Genomic DNA, 23,169 nt, shown 5'->3' with positions numbered 1-23,169 from the left:
AAATAGAGACCAGAAGAACTGTAGAACAGATCAACAAAACCAGGAGTTGGCTCTTTGAAAGAATTAATAAGATAGATAAACCATTACCCAGGCTTATTAAAAAGAAAGAGAAAAGGCTCAAATTAATAAAATCATGAATGAAGAAGGAGAGATCACAACCGATACCTAGGAAATACAAACTATCTTAAAAACGTATTCTGAGCGGCGATACACTAATTAATTAGGCAATCTAGAAGAAATGGATGCTTTTTGGAAAACCACAGATTGCCGAAATTGGAACAGGAAGAAATAGAAAACTTGAACAGGCTAATAACCAGGGAGAAAAATTGAAGCAGTCATCAAAAACCTCCCAAGACACAAAAGTCCAGGGCCAGATGGCTTCCCAGGGGAATTCTATCAAATGTTTAAAGAAAAAAAAAAAAACTATTCTATTAAAGCTGTTCCGAAAGACAGAAAGGGATGAAATACTTCCAGACTCGTTTTATGAGACAACCATCCCCTTGATTCCAAAGCAGACAAAGATCCCACCAAAAAGGAGAATTATAGACCAATAACCTTCATGAACACAGATGCAAAAATTCTCAACAAGATACCAGCCAATAGGATCCAACAGTACATTAAGAAGATTATTCATCATGACCAAGTAGGATTTATCCCCAGGATGCAAGGCAGGTTCAACACTCGTAAAATAATCAATGTGATAGATCATATCAACAAGAGAAAAAACAAGAACCGTATGATCCTCTCATTAGATGCAGAGAAAGCATTTAACAAAACACAGCATCCATTCTTGATCAAAACTCTTCAGAGTGTAGGGATAGAGGGAACATTCCTCAGCATCTTAAAAGCCATCTATGAGGAGCCCACAGCAAATATCGTTCTCAATGTGGAAGCACTGGGAGCCTTTCCCCTAAGATCAGGAACAAGACAGGGATGTCCACTCTCACCACTGCTATTCAACATAGTACTAGAAGTCCTAGCCTCAGGAATCAGGCAACAAAAATAAATAAAAGGCATTCAAATTGGCAAAGAAGAAGTCAAACTCTCCCTCTTCCCACATGACATGATACTGTACATAGAAAACCCAAAAGCCTCCACCTCAAGATTGCTAGAACTCATACAGCAATTCAGCACTGTGGCAGGATACAAAATCAGTGTCCAGAAATCAGTGGCATTTCTATACACTAACAATGAGAGTGAAGAAAGAGAAATTAAGAATCAATTACATTTACAATTGCCCCCAAAACCATAATATATCTAGGAATAAACCTAACCAAGAGGTAAGTGATCTATACCCTAAAAACTACAGAACACTTCTTAAAGAAATTAAGGAAGAACAAAGAGATGGAAAAATATTACATGATCATGAATTGGAAGAATTAATATCGTGAAAATGCTACCCAGGGCAATTTACATGTTCAATGCAATCCTTATCAAAATACCATGGACTTTCTTCAGAGAGTTGGAACAAATCATCTTAAGATTTGTGTGGAATCAGAAAATAGCCAGGGGAATTTTGAAAAAAAAGCCAGAGCTAGGGGAATCACAATGCCAAATTTCAGGTTGTACTACAAAGCTGTGGTCATCAAGACAGTGTGGTACTGGCACAGAAACAGACACATTGGGATCCCTGGGTGGCGCAGCGGTTTGGCGCCTGCCTTTGGCCCAGGGCGCGATCCTGGAGACCCGGAATCGAATCCCACATCAGGCTCCCGGTGCATGGAGCCTGCTTCTCCCTCTGCCTGTGTCTCTGCCTCTCTCTCTCTCTCTCTGTGACTATCATAAATAAATGAAAATTTTAAAAAAATTTAAAAAAAAAAAGAAAAAGAAACAGACACATTGATCAATGGAGCAGAATAGAGAACCCAGACTCTCAACTCCATGGTCAACTAGTATTTGACAAAGCAGGAAAGACTATCCAGTGGAAAAAGGACTGACTCTTCCATAAATGGTGCTGGGAAAATTGGACATCCACATGCAGAAAAATGAAACTAGATCATTCTCTTACACCATACACAAAGATAAACTCAAAATGGATGAAAGATCTAAATGTGAGATAAGAATTCATCAAAATCGTAGAGGAGAACACAGGCAACACCCTTTTTGAACTTGGCCACAGCAACCTCTTGCAAGATACATCTATGAAGGCAAGGGAAACAAAAACAAAAATGAATAATTGGGACTTCATCAAGATTAAAAGCTTCTGCACAGCAAAAGAAACAGTCCACAAAACTACAAGACAACCTACAGAATAGGAGAAGATATTTGCAAATGACATATCAGATAAAGGGCTAGTTTCCAAGATCTATAAAGAACTTATTCAACTCAACAGCGAAGAAACAAACAATCCAATCCTGAAATGGGCAAAAGACGAACAGACATTTCACAGAGGAAGACCTACACATGGCCAACAAGCACATGAGAAAATGCTCTGCACCACTTGCTATCAGGGAAATACAAATCAAAACCACAATTATATACCCCCTCACACCAGTGAGAATGGAGAAAATTAACAAGACAGGAGACAACAAATGTTGGAGAGGATGTGGAGAAAGGGGAACCCTCTTGCACTGTTGGTGGGAATGTGAACTGGTACAGCCACTCTGGAAAACTGTGTGGAGGCTCCTCAAAGAGTTAAAAATAGACCTGCCCTACGACCCAGCAATTGCACTCCTGGGTATTAACTCCAAATGTACTGGTGTAGTGAAATGGCAGGACATCTGCACCCCAATGTTTATAGCAGCAATGTCCACAATCGCCAAACTGTGGAAGAGCCTCGGTGTCCATCGAAAGATGTATGGTTAAAGAAGATGTGGTCTATGTATACAATGGAATATTACTCAGCCATTAGAAATAACAAATACCCACTATTTGCTTCACCATGGATGGAACTGGAGGGTATTATGCTGAGTGAAGTAAGTCAATTGGAGAAGCACAAACAGTATATGGTGTCATTCATTTGGGGTATATAAAAAAATAGTGAAAGGGATTATAGCGGAAAGGAGAGAAAATGAGTGGGAAATATCAGTGATGGTGACAAAACATGAGAGACACCTAACTCTGGGAAACGAACAAGGGGTGGTGGAAGGGGAGGTGGGTGGGGGGTTGGGGTGACTGGGTGATGGGCACTGAGGGGGGCACTTGATGGGATGAGCCTGGGTGTTATACTGTATGTTGGCAAATCAAACTCCAATAAAAAATATACAAAAAAATAGAGAAAAGAAAGAATCCTTGAAAACATGGCAGGCAGGATTAATTGCTTCCTAACATGGAAAAAGATGTTCCTATAGAATAGTGGATGTTAAATATTAGAGGAGTAGCAATACTATGGTATACTCACAGTCAAAAAACAAGTTTGAAAAAATAAGCAGTTCTCTTTATGTCAACTCATTTTCTAGCTCAATGGATCTTTATATTATGGGAACCACCTGACACAGTTATCTATTAAACAATTATGTGTTGATCTTGTGCTCCGTTGTAAAACACTAATCTAGGTGTTGTACATACAACAATAAGCATTAAAAACACAATTCTAATTTCTAACAAGGGTGATACAAAAGAAACAAATTTTATACACACACACATGCATTTTAAAAACCAGAGATGAATGAAGGATACTGATAATCATAGTGACTAGCATGTCTTGAATGCTGTATGCCATTGTATGCTAAATGCTAAACATTTATCATCCCATTTGCTTAGTTCTCATAAATAACTCTCTGAGGATAGGGGTCAGATAAAGGTCAGATAATTTGCCTTCTTAGGCAAATTATGTCTTTAGATACTGGGTTCTTCTACGTGCCAAAAGATATTGTTGAGCAGCTTAGTTTACCTGGGCTCTAAGAAAATACTGGTGACTTGTAGGTCAATGTTCACACAATTTTAAAAGAGCAGATGGTAGTAGCTGTGTGTTGCCATCAAAGTAAGGCTTCCTAGTCTTTAACAAAAAGATGCATGTGTAAAGTCTAACGAAAAGCCCTGGACTGGAATTCAGAGGTCTTGAGTTATAAACCTAACTTTGTAACTTCTATATTATGGACATTATGCTTGAGGGTTTCTAAACATGCTCCATGTCTCTAAAGAATTCACATTGCTTGAGATTCAGTTTCTAAACATGCTCCATATCTCTGAATTATTACTCTGAAAAATACAAAGAATAGACTTATAATCCCCCCTATAATCTTTTGTTGGTTAATTTTATGAGAAGTTAGATTATACCTTTGTCCCCTGCTGCAGTTAGGTTTCCTTTTAAGAAACAGCTGGTTCTTTCCCTACCTTTTCCTTTCAGCTGATTCTGGGTATGTCAGGGGAGGAAGTGGCAGTGAGGTAAGGCAATATTCAGCCATTTCTGCATGTTGTTGAGCTGACAGATGGAATATACCTGGGCATGTCTTTCTTCAATTCGCATCCCAGGGAAATCCTTCTCGAGTTATACTTCTGGAAATGAGGATTTGGTGAATCTCAGGGCAGACCAAATATTGAGCCAATGGCACTTTGGTGGTGCCCCAGAACAGGTGGGGATTTGAGGTCTGGCCCATTACGCACATTTATTAGCAGACATCTGTTAAGTTGTCATTTCCTGATTGTTTCATTTTAATTCATTGACATTGTTGCTAGCCTCAACACAGGGACTCATTACAAATTAGGTAAATTCTCTGATGTAATGAATGGGAAAGCATTTAGAGCACAAATTCCAGGAATAAGGAGTAATTCTTACTATCTGTCATGTGTCTTATAAAAGAAAAACAAGCTGACATATGTCAAACAAAATGAGAGGCTGGGGAACAGAGAGGCCTCCACAGCTGACAATTAAGGAATGAGGTTGCTTAATAAAGAGGAATAACTACCTCCCAAAACAAACAAAGGGAGAAGTTATAATTTTACACCCCCAGCTCAAAGGATGGAAATCAGTTTCTGTTTAGACATCAAGAGAAACAAGAGAATACTGTTTTTCCAAGAAAAAATTCTCATTACAATAAAAAGCTACTCTACGTGGAGATTTCCACAAAGAACTTCCATATGGAATAGACAAGAGATCCATGGATCACAGAATTACAGACAGCATAAGCTACAGATAGTGCATCTAGTCAAAGCCACTGACTGCACTTCACATATAAGAAAATTATCCCTAAAAGGTGAAGGGACTTCTGAATTGCATATTCACTAAGTGGTAAAGTCAGGCCTAAAATCCAGAAAGTGATTTCTACTTTAGTGTTCTTTCCACTCTACCACAATGCTTTGTTTTCCCCACAGAAAGGTATGAAAAGGGAAAGGGGGGATTATGTTTTCCCATGTGGATACTTGTATGTCTGGTTTTACTCCTCTTAGAACAAATGACCTAATTCAAGTTCACCATGTTGCCAAGATGGTAAAGGAAGATGACAAAAGATCAACTGCTGAATGTGATTCATTTCATATGAAAGTATATATCTTATTCAGAGGACTGTGTTTCTTGGGGTCAGTAACTGTCATGCTTTCTTGACTTCACTTCCTTTCTTACTATGGTAATATTGTGTAGACTAATAAACGAGTAAATTAATTAGTATCTATGTATTGTTTTAGAAATACACATTTTATAAATGTTAAATGTAAGATATATGTGATTTTCAGATAAATCTTATTACAGTCTTAGTAATTCTCACATTCTTAAGGGTTAGAAATGTGTTAGAATTATAAGTACATTAATTTTTTGGCTAATATTTATTTAACATATATACTAATATGTATTCAAATAATTTATTACTATTTGCCTTTATTATATTTTCCTTTTCAATTCTTATTGTTTCATTAAATCCCCAAATAATGAAAGTGGATCAGAGGTGCAAAATTTGTATGTCAAAACATGAAAGTAATGGTTTAAATAGTGATATGAATACTGCAGCTTAGAACAGTCATAAATGCATAAATATCTACACATATAAAGTCAGATTCTGTATGTGGAAGTACTTATGGCTTTGCATGTTTAATGTTTTTTTTTAAGATTTTATTTATTTATGAGAGAGAAAGAGAGTGGAGGGAAGAGCAGAGGGAGACGGATAAGCAGACTCCATGCTGAGCACAGAGCCTGGCGCAAGACTCCATCTCACGGACACTGAGATCGTGACCTGAACCAAAATCAAGAGTCGGACGTTTAACCGAGTGAACCACCCAGACACCCATACATGTATTATGATTTTAAGGAAACAAACAAAAATGATGGGGTGGGATGGAGATGAATTTCTATGATTTTAAACAACTTGTTCAACTGGCATACTTCAGCAGTGATCCATTATCATGAATTTCCTATATATAACCTATCATTTCAGAGATAAGATAGCTTGCTTATTTAGATGTTGAAAATAAAATAGCAGAATTGTATAAAAAGACTCAACTGTGATACAAAGAGCTTGATTACCAAGAGTTTGATTCCTTTGAATTACTTTGTAACATTCTTTACTCATCAGAGAAAGAAATCAATGACACTTCTTTGAGTATATTTTATATTTAAAAACCATATCCAAATGTTGCAAAAGATTAAGACACATTTTATAGAATTGAAAGAAATCAGAGAGTAGATTAGCAATCCATTTATATCTGTCAAGCAGTGTGAACATGTAATCATCCAGCCTTTACATATGATATGTTCATGAATTTAGCTACTGACAAAGCGCTGAAAGCATTCTTAAATTGAGAGATATCTTTTTAATAGTTTTGGGGTAGAAGCTTGATACAAATATCTACAAATATTTGATGGAGTCATGACACATAATTATATTTCATAAGACTGAAGGAAAGTTAAAATTTTTCAAACTTCACAGAAATAAAATCTAAGATGCCTCAATATAAAATCTAACCTACTGGTCAGTCTATAATTGAACAGGCTATAGATGCACCTGTGAAAGTCTGCAAACAATAAGTTAATTTAAGTTGTTATGTTATTTTTTTAATTATAATTACTTTTTATACTTTCCTAAAAGTAGCAGAGCCACATGTAGCAAAAACCCTCTAACTGTTGAATATGCCTAAATTTCAGCAAACATGGGGCTAGATGAACCTCTTAATTCAAACTCTCTAAATTGATTATCTTCTCTTAGTCTTTCTATCTCAGTAAGCTTTCTTTTGCCTCTATTTCTTCTATGTCAAAATCCTGCTTCTACTGAATTATTTTCCTGAATCCTTCCTTTTTTCACTCTAAACTAGAACACCTTGAATCATCTAATGGTTTCTATTCCAGCCTCAAGCTTTCTTCAATTCATACTCATATATGCTCTATGCATATGGACACGAGGTATCTAACATAACAGTACAAACCAAAGTATTTCATAATATAGCTATAGCTTCCATGTTTTTTTAAAAGGCTCTCTACTCCTTTACCTTAGCTAATTTTGAAATTAACATAGTGTGTGTTCAGATAATGGTGTTAGCTGTCTTTTAACAAATACTGAGGGATTGCTATCACATTTAGGCAACCCTGGATTTAAAAAAAAAAACAAAAAAAAAACGACAAATTCAAGCTTCATGTGGGTTAATGACACAGAGGAAATCTGTTCCTCTGCTTAATATGAAGCCCTAAAGCTAGATAAGCTGTCTCAAAGGGCTCCAAACTTTACTCTGCCCTTAATCTTACTAGAGATACGAGTTTATATACCTATAAGAATAGCATCATATTAGGTAAAATGGAGTTTCACTTAACTTTCTACTCTCATACATTTTTCCTCTTACTACTCTATTTTCTCACTGTCCAACTGACTCTCAGGTCTTTTCACTGTAATCTCTAGGACAACTGTTAAGCACTAAACCAATCCTGCTACAGCTTTAACCTCTTACTGAACACTCCCTACAACTTCCTAAAGTAATTAGAATCAAGCTTTCCCCCTAAACACCTAAGGTGTATTCCAAGGATGATTTTACATCCTCATCTCTCTTTGATATTGCATAGTGTTCACCATCCTTCTTTTTTTTTTTTTTGAAGATTTTTATTTATTTATTCATGAGAGACACAGAGAGGCAGAGAAACAGGCAGAGGGAGAAGCACACTCCCTGAGGGGAGCCCCATGCATGACTCAATTCTGAGACCCTGAAATCATGCCCTGAGTGGAAGGCAGACATTTAACGACTAAGCCACCCAGGCATCTCTTCACCAATCCTTCTTAATATTGTTGCTCTCTTGGCTTTTATAACACTTTTCTCCTAAGATTTTTAATTTATTTATTTGAAGCAGTGGGGAGAGAGAGAGCACACTCAAGCAGTGGGGAGGAGCAGAGAGAAAGGGAGAAGCTGACTCTTCGCTGAGTGGAGAGACTGATGCAGGGTGATCCCAGGACCCTGGGATCATGATCCCAGCTGAAGGCAGATGCTTAACTGAATGAGCTGCCCAGGTGCCCCTATAATAACACTTTTCTTGTAGGACACAGAGTATTTAACATAAAAGCATATACCAAGACAGTTCATGATCATAGCTATATCTTATATTACTTTATTATTCCTCTTCCACCCTTATAATGCCTACTATTGTGTTAACGTGTTGTTCGTTCATGAAAATGTCCATTGACTAACTATGATACTTGCACTTTAACCATTGCCCATCCCCAGAATTCTCTCCTTGGATTCCCCCTCTCCTTCTTACTCCTCACTCTCTTCTCTCAGCCATCTCATTCATTGCTAAGAATTCTATCATCACCTGTGCACCAATAACTCTAAGAGCTTCATTTATAGTCCAGCCCAATTCCCAAAACTAGATTTTCACACCCTCCTATTTAATGACATTTTCACTATGTCCTATACATAATCTCAGTATGTTTAAAACTAAATTTATAATAATTTTCCTCCAACCCCAGTCAGACTAAATCTGCTTCTCCTGTATTTGTGATCATGATAAATGTACCACCACACACTCAGGAATCCATATAAAAATCTAATGCTTGTCCTACACTCCTTTCTTTTATCACTGATAGTTGATCATTAACTCTAGTCATTTCAACATCATAACCTGAGTTATTGGCCCCACACATTCCACCCTCACAGCCCCCTATTTACCTCTCCTGGATTATTACAATAGCCTTCCTCTCAATTATATGGCTATAGGAATTTGCATTTTAAATCTGTATCTGTCACTGCCTTCAGAGACTGATCTTTTAGTACATATATCTGCCCCAGTGGCTGCTTCACTTATAATTGTTCAATGGCTTTCTATTATCTACAGGCAATGTTCAAAGTCTTTAGCATGGCAAAGAAAGATGATATGCCACTTACCTACATGTTCAGCTTCATCTACCACCACTCACCATACATATCCTATGCTCTATATCTGCTTTCTTATGGCCAGAACTGTACACTTTAGAGTTGTACACTAAAACAATTAGTTTGGAACAAGCACTGATGTTGTCCTCAGGGAGAACTAGAGTGGTAGAAGCTCATCATATTCTCTGACTTCTCATATCTTGGAAAATTCTATTACCACTGAGGAGTCACTTGAGACAGCTTTTCACTCCACAGCAACAATACCAAGAAAGGTGTTAATAAGTAAAAGATTTACTGAATTCACCTCTGACTGAAGCTTTGCAAGTGGCTTGAAAGAAGGTTTCTGTAGGCTCCTTAGTTTCATGGGAGCACTAGCTTATAGCTGAGCAAGATGACATTTTAGGGTCTAACCATTGGTCTGGAATCAGAAAAGGCTAGGTTACAACCTTTCTTCTGTCACCTAACTTCTTTGAGTATCCAGGTCACTAAAATGAGGATAACAACAGATAATTTGTGGTTGATATCAAAGTTTCTCATGTACTGCCTGCAAAGGTGTATTTACTTAGGGCCATTATATAATAGTGTGGACAAATTGGAGATGCTATGGTTTTAGAGGACAAGATAGGCATGTAACTCCTTTTTCACATAAAAGGAAAATATATAATATTTTTAATAATACATGCTCTATGAATTCGCATTTATATGTGTCTCACTCTAGACTGGGAAAGGTGGTTACAAAATATTAAAACACAGGCATGGTGTGTTTTAGAGACCTAGGTTATGGTTTAGGGAGCAGAGACCAACACCTGAAGCAAAGCTCTCATGCATATGCATATAGAAAGGACCAATTTCAGGTTCCCAATGCAGCAATTCCTCTCCTCAGTTATTTGCTATGCACCCAGTTCCAGGGTAGAGCCAATTGAAAGTAAAACCTTTTTCTCAACTTCTGGCTACTTGTCCCAACCAATAAGGAGTAGAAAGACTCTGGGCAGATGACTAGGATGATTCAATACAGGCTGATAATAGATGATAACAGTCTTTTTAATGAATATCCTTCTGCTGGGAAACATGGGGATATAAAGCTGGCAGAAAAAAGAAAGCACAGGGAGTTCACAAAAAATAAAGTATTTAATAAATTAAAAACACACACACAGAGGAATTAATTGTGAGAGTATTTCTCTTCTCTGGGACATCTTCGAAATTTCTGTAGACTCTTTCCAAACAGTGGAAGTGGTCATTGATGCTAAATGATCATAACGTGTTACTAATCATCTTGGAAGGGAATTGTCCTCACTTAAGCATAAAGCTTCCACATTCAGTAGAAAGGGGCCAAGCACTTTGGGAAACTAAAAAAGTATCAAAGAACAAAGCTCATGAGGTTGCTATTGCCCTCAGCCTTATAGAACATCCTCAGGAGTTGCATTTGACCATTTGTTCCCCTAACTAACCCAGCTGCTCTCACCAGGATATTGTTCTGTCCTAGGAAACTGCCTGGTGTGTATTCTATTTTGGAAGTACACTTATCATAGCTCCTGAAATGCCATTTTGCCTTCGGAAACATTCACAGGACCTAGCATTCAGAAGATAGAAAGATTTTTGAAAGCTTGAAAATTCCCCAGTAGGAGCTCCAATTCTCAGAAAGCCATAAAAGAATGCAGGCTTGACCACAGCTAATATAACAACAACAACAAAACTGAAAATATCACTCAAACCATAATACTGTGATAATATTATTATAGGATGAAAAAGAATAAGTATTGTCATTGTTAGCTATCCTGTATTACTTCCTACTTCCTGCTAGTACTTTACATTGATTACCTCAATTAATATTCACAGAAGCCTATATAAGTGTAGACACTGCGGCTCAGAGACGATAAGGTAATTTGTCCATGGCGACCCAATTAACAAGATGGCCAACATGGGATTTGAACTCAAAGTGTCTGCTCTTTCCATCATCCTAATGCATTTGAGTCCCATTCAGGAATGGAGTTTAACTCCTGAAACAGGTAGAAATGTGATAGATCCTTAAAGTAAGCTGAGCTCTGCATTTATATGGTGCGGAAAGCAGTTTTTTCTGACATTTTGTATATGCTATATTTTATCCACAGACATCTTTTGCTTTCAGGGTTTCAAGAGAAAATGGTGCAAAGTTATAGAATTCTGAGAAGATATTAATAATTGATTTGCACCTGCTATATGTCAAGTACTTTATACATATTGCTTCTTATTTTTAGGACAGCCCTTCAAGTTATATAGCACCATTGCCATTTAATAGATGGGAAAACGGAAGCTCAGGAAGGTGATTTTACAGCTAGAACCCAAGTCTCTGTATTCCAAAGAGTTTTAACGCCTACTTTGGTGGTTTAGACACTGGAGGCATTTTGGTGCTGATGTTATTTTCCCCATTTCCTTTACTGAAGCAGCTTATGTCATAAATAATATTTATTTTATAAAACCCTTTCCAGAATTACTAGAAGAAAGGCAGAATAATGAAATCCTGCCTTTGGTTAGGTCAAATTTAATTTTTGCCAAATGAGCTGAATCAATCAATTATTGTAATAAAATCTGGCTCTCTGCTCCTCCCCGTTCGACAAACAGCCACATCTTCCGGTGCGGTGCCAGCCACATCCCCGAGACATGATGGTGAAGGTCGGAGTGAACGAATTTAGGCATATTGGGCGCCTGGTCACAAGGGCTGCTTTTTAGCCCTGGCAAAGTGGGTATTGTTGCCGTCAATGACCGCTTCATTGACCTCAACTACATGGTGTACAGGTTACAGTATGATTCTACCCATGGCAAATTCCACAGCATGGTCAAGGCTGAGAATGGGAAGCTTGTCATCAATGGGAAGTCCATTTCCATCTTCCAGGAGCAAGACCCCGCCAATATCAAATGGGGTGATGCTAGTGCTGAGTATGTTGTGGAGTCCACTGGGGTCTTCACCACCATGGAGAAGGCTGGGGCTCACTTGAAGGGCAGCACCAAGAGGGTCATCATTTCTGCTCCTTCTGCTGATGCCCCCATGTTTGTGATGGGTGTGAACCACGAGAAGTATGACAACTCCCTCAAGATTGTCAGCAATGCCTCCTGCACCACCAACTGCTTGACTCCTCTGGCTAAAGTCATCCATGACCACTTCAGCATTGTAGAAGGCCTCATGACCACTATCCATGCCATCACTGCCACCCAGAAGACCGTGGACAACCCCTCTGGGAAGCTGTGGTGTGACGGCCGAGGAGCTGCCCAGAACATCATCCCTGCTTCCACTGGTGCCACCAAAGCTGTGGGCAAAGTCATCCCTGAGCTGAATGGCATGAAGCTCACTTCATGGCCTTCCATGTCCCCACCCCCAACATGTCAGCTGTGAATCTGACCTGCCACCTGGAGAAAGCTGCCAAATATAACGACATCAAGAAGGTGGTGAAGCAGGCATAGGAGGGCATCCTGAGCTACACTGAGGACCAGGTTGTCTCCTGCAACTTTAACAGTGTGACACCCACTCTTCCACCTTCGACACTGGGGCTGGCATTGGCCTCAATGACAACTCCGTCAAGCTCATTTCCTGGTATGACAATGAATTTGGCTACAGCAACTGGTGGTGGACCTCATGGTCCACATGGCCTCCAAGGAGTAAGAGCCTCCTGGACCACCAGCCCCAGCAAGAACAAGAGGAAGAGAGAGGCCCTCAGCTGCTGGGGATTCCCTGTCCAAACTTAATCCCCCAACACACCGAGAATCTCCTAACCTCCAATTTATATCCCAAATCCCCTGAGGAAGGGGAGGGGCTTGGAGAGCCCTACCTTGTCATGTACCATCAATAAAGTATACTGTACCCAGCCAAAAAAAATTATTGTAATAAAATCCAAGCCATAGTTTGTGATATTTGCGAATAGCTGAATTATTGAAATATACTGATATAAGATATAGAAGCTCAGAAAAAGGAGGCTTCTTCATTATCTATGGGCATCAAATGCCAAAAAATACAGATTTTTCTTTTGCTCCGTCTTTCTCTTGATTATACAGTAACTGGTTTGTAACATTGCTATGATAATGCAGTATAACAAACCACCCCCAAACTCAGGGACTTTAAGATAATAAGCCTTTACTTAAGTCAGGAGTCTGTGGTTTAGCAGTTTAATCTGAACTCAGATAGAGGACTCCTCTGTTTTTAAAGGGGTCTATTCATATGTCTAGTGTTTGGTGGTTGACAGTTGGGTGATAGAAGTACCAAGATAACATGCAGCAGAAATCTATACTATGCATGTTCTCATGTTTAAGGGAGAGTAAGTAGCAAGAGAAGAGGAAGATTTAGGCAAGCACTTTTTTTAAATAATAAATTTATTTTTTATTGTTGTTCAATTTGCCAACATACAGAATAACACCCAGTGCTCATCCCGTCAAGTGTCCCCCTCAGTGCCCATCATCCATTCACCCCCACCCTTCGCCCTCCTCCCCTTCCACCACCCCTAGTTTGTTTCCCAGAGTTAGGAGTCTTTATGTTCTGTCTCCCTTTCTGATATTTCCCACACATTTCTTCTTCCTTCCCTTCTATTCCCTTCCACTATCATTTATATTCCCCAAATGAATGAGACCATATAATGTTTGTCCTTCTCCGATTGACTTATTTCACTCAGCATAATACTCTCCAGTTCCATCCACGTTGAAGCAAATGGTGGGTACCTGTCATTTCTAATGGCTGAGTAATACTCCATTGTATACATAAACCACATCTTCTTTATCCATTCATCTTTCGATGGACACCGAGGCTCCTTCCACAGTTTGGCTATTGTGGACATTGCTGCTATAAACATCGGGATGCAGGTGTCCCGGCGTTTCATTGCATCTGAATCTTTGGGGTAAATCCCAGCAGTGCAATTGCTGTGTCGTAGGGCAGGTCTATTTTTAACTCTTTGAGGAACCTCCACACAGTTTTCCAGAGTGGCTGCACCAGTTCACATTCCCATCAACAGTGTAAGAGGGTTCCCTTTTCTCTGCATCCTCTCCAACATTTGTGGTTTCCTGCCTTGTTAATTTTCCCCATTCTCACTGGTGTGAGGTGGCATCTCATTGTGGTTTTGATTTGTAATTCCCTGATGGCCAGTGATGTGGAGCATTTTCTCATGTGCATGTTGGCCATGTCTATGTCTTCCTCTGTGAGATTTCTCTTCATGTCTTTTGCCCATTTCGTGATTAGATTGTTTGTTTCTTTGGTGTTGAGTTTAATAAGTTCTTTATAGATCTTGGAAACTAGCCCTTTATCTGATATGTCATTTGCAAATATCTTCGCCCATTCTGTAGGTTGTCTTTTAGTTTTGTTGACTGTATCCTTTGCTGTGCAAAAGCTTCTTATCTTGATGAAGTCCCAATTGTTCATTTTTGCTTTTGTTTCTTTTGCCTTCGTGGATGTATCTTGCAAGAAGATACTGTGGCCGAGTTCAAAAAGGGTGTTGTCTGTGTTCTCCTCTAGGATTTTGATGGAATCAGGCAAGCACTTTTTAAAGCCTTTGCTTGCATTCGGTTTCCTACTCTCCAACTAGCTTAGCCAAAGCAAGTCACAAGGCAAACCTCAATCTACAAAGAAGAATGATATAGAGAGGCTTGATACATATGGCCACTATTGCAATCCATATATCATATTCTACTCTGGTCACAATTATTCACATCCTTCCTACACACAAAAGATGCTTTCCTCAAAAGATCTCAAAAGTCTCATTTAATCATGCCATCAGGTCCAGAATCCATTATCTTGTGATTTATAATCAGGTGCTGATATGGCTCCTCAGATGAGGATTCAAAGCCCAGTGAACTCAAATGACAATTTATTGGCCACTCAAATACCCAACATTCAATAATTACAGAGGAACTGGAAATTACAAAAACACTCTTTCAGAAAGGGAATCCTGAGGGAAGTCCCTAGCCCTGGTATATGTGTATAACAATTTTCACTGGACAAATGTGGCCAGGTCCTACAATGTAAGGGTAGGGAGTGATTCTTAACTATATTCCATTATGCTTCCTAAGAATGGAACACCAGTCCATTGTTCTCCATGGTCTTAACTTTATTCAAAATATTCTTTTTCCATTATGCTTGGTCACTTTTGAAGAGGGTATTTAAAAATATGTTTTCTGAGCAACTTTTTAGATAGCTTTTTGCTCATAAAATATTAAAGGCCCACTGCTTTTCTGAGTTTTATACAATTGCATTCTCCTTTAATCCAGGATGGTAGTATTTTTGCCCATACAATTCCCTTAAAACTTTCTGAGCTTCATAAAAATACAGTTTAAGTCCACTCCATTGGCAAAAGCCACAACCATAACTCCTTTTGAAGTAAGTCTCTATTTCTCTAGATTTTATCAGTGTTTCTTTGGAATTCTTAGGGTGCTGTAAGACAGTGCTCTTAGACTTTCTAGAAATACTTTTGTCTAGTTGAGAGGGTCTACTTAGTAACACCTTCATTCATTCAAAAGTCTTTTTTTGTTTGTTTTTTTCATTCAAAAGTCTTAACAGAGTCTGACAAACCTCTTTTGGTCTTTAGCACTAAGACCACATGTTTTTGGAAGTTCATTGGATTTGATATTTTATTAGCCCAAGAGAGTAAAGAGAAGAAAAAAATATTTTCTAGTACATTGAGTTCTGGTATTCTCTAAATTTTACTTACAAACCATCCAGTTCTTTAATGCGTCTTTTTCTACTTGCACCTTATCATATGCAGCTAGTAAAAGCCAGGTGACATTTTCGACATTCTGCTTGGAAATATCTTTACTAAAGTATAAATGTTAATTTGGTATATTTTCTATATTCTAAGCTACCATATACCATATTTTACAAAAATGCTTCACCACTAGATAACATAGTTTGCCACTTATTTAGGCTGCTATCACAGATTCCTCACTATTCTTCCAGCCTCTTCTCTTTCCCAGCCTCTCCCTACTGCCTTTCACAAAACCAATGACACATATTTCAGATTTTTATTATAATACTTTGTTTCTAAGAACAAATTTCTGTATTTGTTATCTACCATGATAATAATGCCACATAACAAAACAACTCCAACTCAGGGATTTAATTGACTAAGCATTTATTTGATATACAAGTCTGTGAGTTAATGATTTAGAATGGACTTATCTGGGTCATTCTTCTGGTCTTAGTTGAGCTTACTCACAGGTTTGAATGTTGGTTGGCTGTCAACCAGGGTAATAGCCATGACTGGGCCATGTGCCTCACCTTACCCGGTAGGCTGGCTGGGGAGTTTTATCATGATGAAGGCCAAGAAAAAAAGAGAAGTGGAAATATCATGTACTTTTTCAAACCACTGATTGCATCAAATTTTCTAATGTTTCATTGGCCAAAATAAGTTTCATGGTCATACAAAGAGTCAATATGCGAAGGCACTGCCAGATGATATTGACACAGGGAGACATGAAAAATTGGGGCCATTAATTCAATTTAAAACACTTGTTATATAATTGTCTCAAATGTGTTAACATACTTTATCCCAGTAGGATGATAGACATCTCCAGGAAAAGAAATCGCTATGCCTTAAAAAAGGTTTTGCTAAGAATGGCTAAAAATAACCCACATAGTTTTTGAAATGGAACATATGGAAAAAAGAGTAATATTCAAAGAGATGAGGACTTAGCTGGATTTCCAGTATCCAATGCTTTTGGAAGTCAGGAAGGTGGTATAATTAATAAAGCCAGTGGTGATAGAAAACAATTGGCTGTGCTAGGGACTGTGATGAGTTGTAAAGTACCATATAAAAAAAGCAGCCACTCTTGAAATTCCAGAAGACCATTATCATAAGTAAGGTCAAAGTGTTGCCAGATTTGTTTTAAAGAACATGAAAATCCAGATTCTTATGTGAAATCTCCAGCTTTTTAATTATTGGAAACTAATTCAATTAAAAATAAAACAAAATGCTGAGAAGACCATTACTATCTGAATTTGCACACACACACACACAGAAACACATACACACACACCAATATCCATAAGTGCAAGCTGGATCTGACCCATAGGTTGCCAGTTTGTAATCTTTGCTTTAGACCTTGGTCTACAAAGGAGCTTAAGTTTTTCTACCTTTATTGGAGTATAACTGACAAAACTGAGAGGTTTTGTTTTTTTTTAAGATTTATTTATTTGAGAGAGAGAGAGAAAGAATGTGAACAAGGGGAAGGGCAGAGGAAGAAGGAGAGAATCTCAAGCAGACTCCCTGCTGAGCATGGAGCCCAATGCAGGGCTTGATTTCACAACCATGGGAACATGACCTGAGCTGTAATCAAGAGTCAGATGCTCAACTGAGTCACTCAAGGCACCTCTAAAACTGAGATTTTTAAAGTGTGCAATGCAATTATTTGATCTATGTATACATTGTGAAGGGATTCTTGCCCATTGAGTTCATTAACACATCGACATCCATCACCTCACATATTTACCCATTTTTTTAAAATTTAGGAACATTTGAATTACTGCCTTAGCAAATTTTAATTATTATATAATACAATATTATAACTATACTCACAATCTTATACATTAGGTCCTCAGATCTTATTCATATTGTAACTGAAAGTCTGTACCCTTTTACCAACCTCCCTATTTTCTACTATTTTTTTAAATGAGTTTGATTATTTTTTCTTTTTAAAAGAGATACTACATATAAGTGGTACAACATAGTATTGCTCTTTCTTTGTCTGGCTTATGTTGCTTACCATAATGTTCTCCAGGCTCAGTTTCTTTATAAATTGATGTGTCAAAGGACACTTAAGTTGTTTCTATAACTTAACTATTTGTGAATAATACTGCTATGAACATGGGAATACAGATGATAAATGGTTTTTAATTTCCAATTCAATATATCACAAATAACTAATATGGCAGTAAGTTGAAAATTAGTATTCAGGGTTTTCCCTAAATATGCTACCTACAATGCTAAAAAGAAATCATTAAAGAAAAGGCTAAGCTTGATCCAGAAGACAGAAATGAGGAAGTTCAGTCAAAGTAAACCCTAGCTAGCAGCAAGAACTATCAATCTAAAAATAGCCAGTATTTTGGTAAACACCTTAGTTTGATCTTTCCCAGTGATGTAGGATTTTTTAAAAGTGTGTGAAGGTATAGCAATATAAACTGGTACCAGCAGAATCCAGGGAGCCCTCCGTGGTATCTCCTGTACTACTATTCAGACTCAACTAAGCACCAAGGCTCCAGGGTTTCCAGCTGCTTCTCTGGATCCAAAGATACCTTGACCAATGCAAGAAGCTTAGTAAAAATGGCTTGAGGATGTACACCACAGCTTAGGGAATATAGTCAATAATATTGTAACAACTTTGTATGGTGACAAATGGTAACTACACTTATTGTGGTGACCATTTCATAATGCATATAAATATCAAATCACTATGTTGTACACCTGAAACTAATTCAATAGTATATGTGAATTGTTCGTCAATAAAAAATGGCTGGAATAAATATAAATTCTGTTGCCTAGATAGATTTTATTTCATTTTGTTTATTTTTTAGAGAGGGAGTGTGTCAGCAGGAGGAGCGGCATAGGGAGATGGAGAGAGAGAATCTTAAGCAAGACCTATGCCCAGCACAGAGCCCAATGAAGGGCTCAATCTCACAATATTGAGATCACGACCTGAGCCAAAAGCAAGAGTCAGACACTTTACTGACTGAGTCACTCAGGCACCCCACCTAGATAGATTTTAGTAGCTATCTTATACTCTGGTTTACTTAAGAAAGATAATTTACAAATCAGCAAGTACCATTAGACTTGGACTAAAAAAAATAATAAGGTTCTTTTGGCAATCCATTGTACAAATGTCGCAGATAATACTGAATTTTTTTCCATGGTGAGTTGTATTGTGTCTGCTTCTGGGTATTGCATTTGAAAAGAGTAGCACTACACTAAGAGTGTGTTCACAGCAATGACCAAGACAGTGAGAAAACTAAAGTGACCAATGGCCCATTTGCTGGAGATTAAGAATGCAGGACGTTTAGTACTAAAACGAAAATCAAACCAAAACAAGTTGGTCACCATAGGGAGAACTTGAAACCATGTTTTAGGAAGAAATGCTAAAGGGTTTTAGCACATTTATCCTAGAGAAGGTTTTGGAGAAGGCATGATAAATTCTTCTGAGTATACTTAAAGACTGCCATCATTTTCTTTTATGTAGCCCAAGGAAGTTACAAAGATCAATAAGTAACACTACAAATTTTGGTTTAAAATAAGAAAAAACTATTTACAGTCATACCAGCTTAAAGATGAAATGGGATAGATCAAGAAGTAGACTTTGATGAAAACTCTCAAATAATGCAAAGAATTCAGTATAAAGATGTATCAGAATTGCTGCAGAGAGGATTCAAATTTTTGAAGTACAAGAAAGGGTTTGGATGATATAGCCTTTAGGGTCCCTTCCAATTCTGTTTTTAAAGTCCGTGATTCTTTAGGATCATAAAATATTTTGATATAAGGAAAACAACCATAGAAGTTTGAAAATGTTACATTCATTATCAAAAAAGTAATAGAAGAATTTTAAAATAGCAAAATAAGGGGAACCATATGGAAGAGGAGAAACCAAAATTAATCTGAGGTTAGTGTAACAAGTGATGTAAGCTGTCAAGTCATTTTTGAAGCAGCCTCGGATAAAAGATCAGCCATGGATGAAGAAAGACCATTTTAGAAAAGAATGAGAAACAGTCACTGAGGATGGTAAAGTAATTCAAGCATTAAATTAATTCTTACATGTTTACCAAAAGGATGACGAAAAATATGCCTATTCTTCTGTGCCTCAAGAAAAGTGTTTAAGTCACCAGAGTGACTGAAATGCCAAGTATCCAGACAAGAACAGTGACAAGCATTAACCCTAAGTTTGCCTGCACCAAATTTCTGTATCATCCAAGAGAGAAACTTCAAGCTTGTCCTTGACTGATTGTATTTGGGTTAAGTAGCACCAGGAATGGGCAAAATGGGAATCAGAGTCATGCCCAAAATACTTCCATCTGTCTGGGATCAATCCATTTTAGTACCCACAGGGCAGAACAGCCCTTCACAAGATTGAATGAAAAAGAACTGGGTGAACTCCAGATCCTGAGGCACTAATACAAACCTAAATGTCATTCCCAAAACCTTGGTTTCTTAACCGTCTACTTATGTTTGCTAATTTATAAAATGTTCCCACTCCTATTTCCTTATCTATATTAACAATAAGTGTTATCTTTAAAATAATCAAGGCATAAGAGTACATTACAGTCTACTATGAATAAAGTTACAAAGACAGTACAGGTTACAGTTATTAATTATTAATTATTGTTAATTATTCTGGAGCTACAAGGAAAAAAATAGATGCCACCTCTGACTTCAATGAACTTGCAGTTCCTGGACCAAAATGGTATAAAGCATTCCAATTTGTTGAGTACTCACTAAGGGATTTGGTACTTTGGCAAAGTGGAATCTCATTAATTAATTAAATCAAGCAATCAATCAATTAAGGTGGATGCTATCTACATTTTACAGGTGAAGCAATACGAATTGTCCATATGATAACAATATATATCTTTCTGCCATAGCCAGTCTGAACTTCCATTTTCTGTTTTGATATAATTTTAAACAGCATCTTTTTTCACTCCCCAAAGTTCTCCAGTTTTGATTATAAATTATATGGTCACCTCAATTACCACAGTAGTTGATGACAGACCTAAGAGGAAAATTATGGTCTGTTCATTTCTTGTGCTTTTTTGACCATGATCTTAAATGAGATATTCTATAGTAAGAATATGATAGAAATTAATTGCTATCTTCTGAAAGTCCACTGCCAACATTGCCACTTCCAAACAATTACTCATTCACCTTCCTGTAAGTGCTCTTGTCCCTGTGTGTCCTAGTCTACCTGCTAGGATATCCTCATCTGTTCTTTACTACCTGTGTAATAACCACTGCCACACAATTCAGCTTAGGACTGTAGAACCTCAATATTTGCATTGTTCATGCATCCAAATTCATGGCTTCAGACTTTCTTGAGTCTTTAAAATCACAACCTATCCATATAAGACACTCATTCCAGTCATCATTTGTTGGATACAAAAATGATTATCAGGATCTATTCCATCTCTTAAAAACCAAAGCTCCAAATACCATCTACATACCAAAATTTCCTTCTATTGCTAATATCCTGTCATCCTTCTTGCCTAATCAACTTCAGTCTCATTCCTTAGTTACTTTCTGTTTCTTGACCTAAATGATTTCTGCCAGATAATCAAACTAATTTTGGCCTCACATTTTTTTCTACTCCACCTAAACTCCATGAATCTGTTTCTATGGCTGATATATATATATATATATATATATATATATATATATATATATATAATATAAATAAATATATATAAATAAATACATATAAATTGTATATATATTTATATATACAAATACAATTTTCATGACATTTAAATATATAAATACTTAAATATATGGTATTTAAATATACAAATATTTAAATATATATATTTAAATACCGTGAATACTGAGTCATATGTTTGTAGCCAAACCACCTCCACAAAAACCTGGGTTATAAGGGGTACTTAATACATATATGTTGAATAAAGGAATTATGACACAGGGATTACCTACTATATGTTAAATTTTCCCCTTCCAATTCTCATAATGGAATTATAAAGAGCATATATGAAAAGGGCTAGCTGGTACAGCACTGGTCTAATGAGGCTATAATAATCAGTCAAATCCTCAGGGAAACCATCTTGCTTAGAACTACTACATGAAAATAAAATAATATCTTAATCTTTGATTAGTTATGACATATACTACTTTTATGATACATTTTATAATATTAGTAGTTGTAATTCTTATAATATTAGTAGTTGTAATATTAGTAGTTGTAAATTCTTCCTAGGTAATTAGCAACTTATTTTAATTGTTGGCTAGTAGGTATACAGTGGCTCCAGGCCTTTGGGCTAATGCTCTAAACAGCAGGATGTCCTATAGGAATAGTCAACTTATAGGACAGTTAGAATTACATGTTCCATATAAGACCTATTGAGTATAGAAAGTGCTAGATTGAAGTCACCAAGTATAAGTGTATTATTATCTAAGTATTTCTTCACTGTGGTTATTAATTGATTGATATATTTGGCAGCTCCCACATTCGGGGCATATATATTGAGGATTGTTAAGTCCTCTTGTTGGATCGATGCTTTAAGTATGATATAGTGTCCTTCTTCATCTCTCACTACAGTCTTCGGGGTAAATTTTAGTTTATCTGATATAAGGATGGCTACCCCTGCTTTCTTTTGAGGACCATTTGAATGGTAAATGGTTCTCCAACTCAATCACAAGAAGAAATTTGGAATGAACTCAAACACATGGAGGTTAAACGGCATCCTACTAAAAGATGAATGGGAAAAAACAGGAAATTAGAGAAGAATTAAAAAGACTCATGGAAACTAATAAAAATGAAAAAAACAACTGTTCAAAACATTTGAGATACAGCAAAAGTGGTCCTAAGAGGGAAATACTTCACAATACAAGCCTCCCTCAAAAATTTGGAAAAAACTGAAATACACAAGCTAACCTCCCACCTAAAGGAATTTGAGAAAGAAGAGCAAATAAAGCCTAAATCAAGCAGAAGAGAGATAATAAAGATTAGAGCACAACTCAGTGAAATAGAGACAAGAAGAACTGCAGAACAGATCAACAAAACCAGGAGCTGGTTCTCTGAAAGAATTAATAAGATAGATAAACCCCTAACCAGCCTTATTAAAAAGAAAAGAGAAAAAACTCAAATTAACTAAATTAGGAGTGAGGGCGCCTGGGTGGCTCAGTGGTTGAGCGTCTGCCTTTCACTCACGTCATGATCCTGGAGTTCCGAGATCAAGTCGCACTTCAAGTTCCCCGCAGGGAGCCTGCTTCTCCCTCTGCCTATGTCTCTGCCTCT

At 37.2% G+C, this 23,169-nt stretch overlaps 1 pseudogene; it reads left to right on the top strand.

The window, feature by feature from the left end:
• Window positions 1–11,859: 11,859 nt before the first annotated feature.
• LOC118353718 (glyceraldehyde-3-phosphate dehydrogenase-like) lies at window positions 11,860–12,654 on the top strand (annotated as a pseudogene).
• Window positions 12,655–23,169: the final 10,515 nt, after the last annotated feature.

The sequence above is a fragment of the Canis lupus genome, chromosome X (assembly GCF_003254725.2).
Source record: "Canis lupus dingo isolate Sandy chromosome X, ASM325472v2, whole genome shotgun sequence".
Classification (NCBI taxonomy): Eukaryota; Metazoa; Chordata; class Mammalia; order Carnivora; family Canidae; genus Canis; species Canis lupus.
This window is presented reverse-complemented; position numbering and strand designations above follow the sequence as displayed.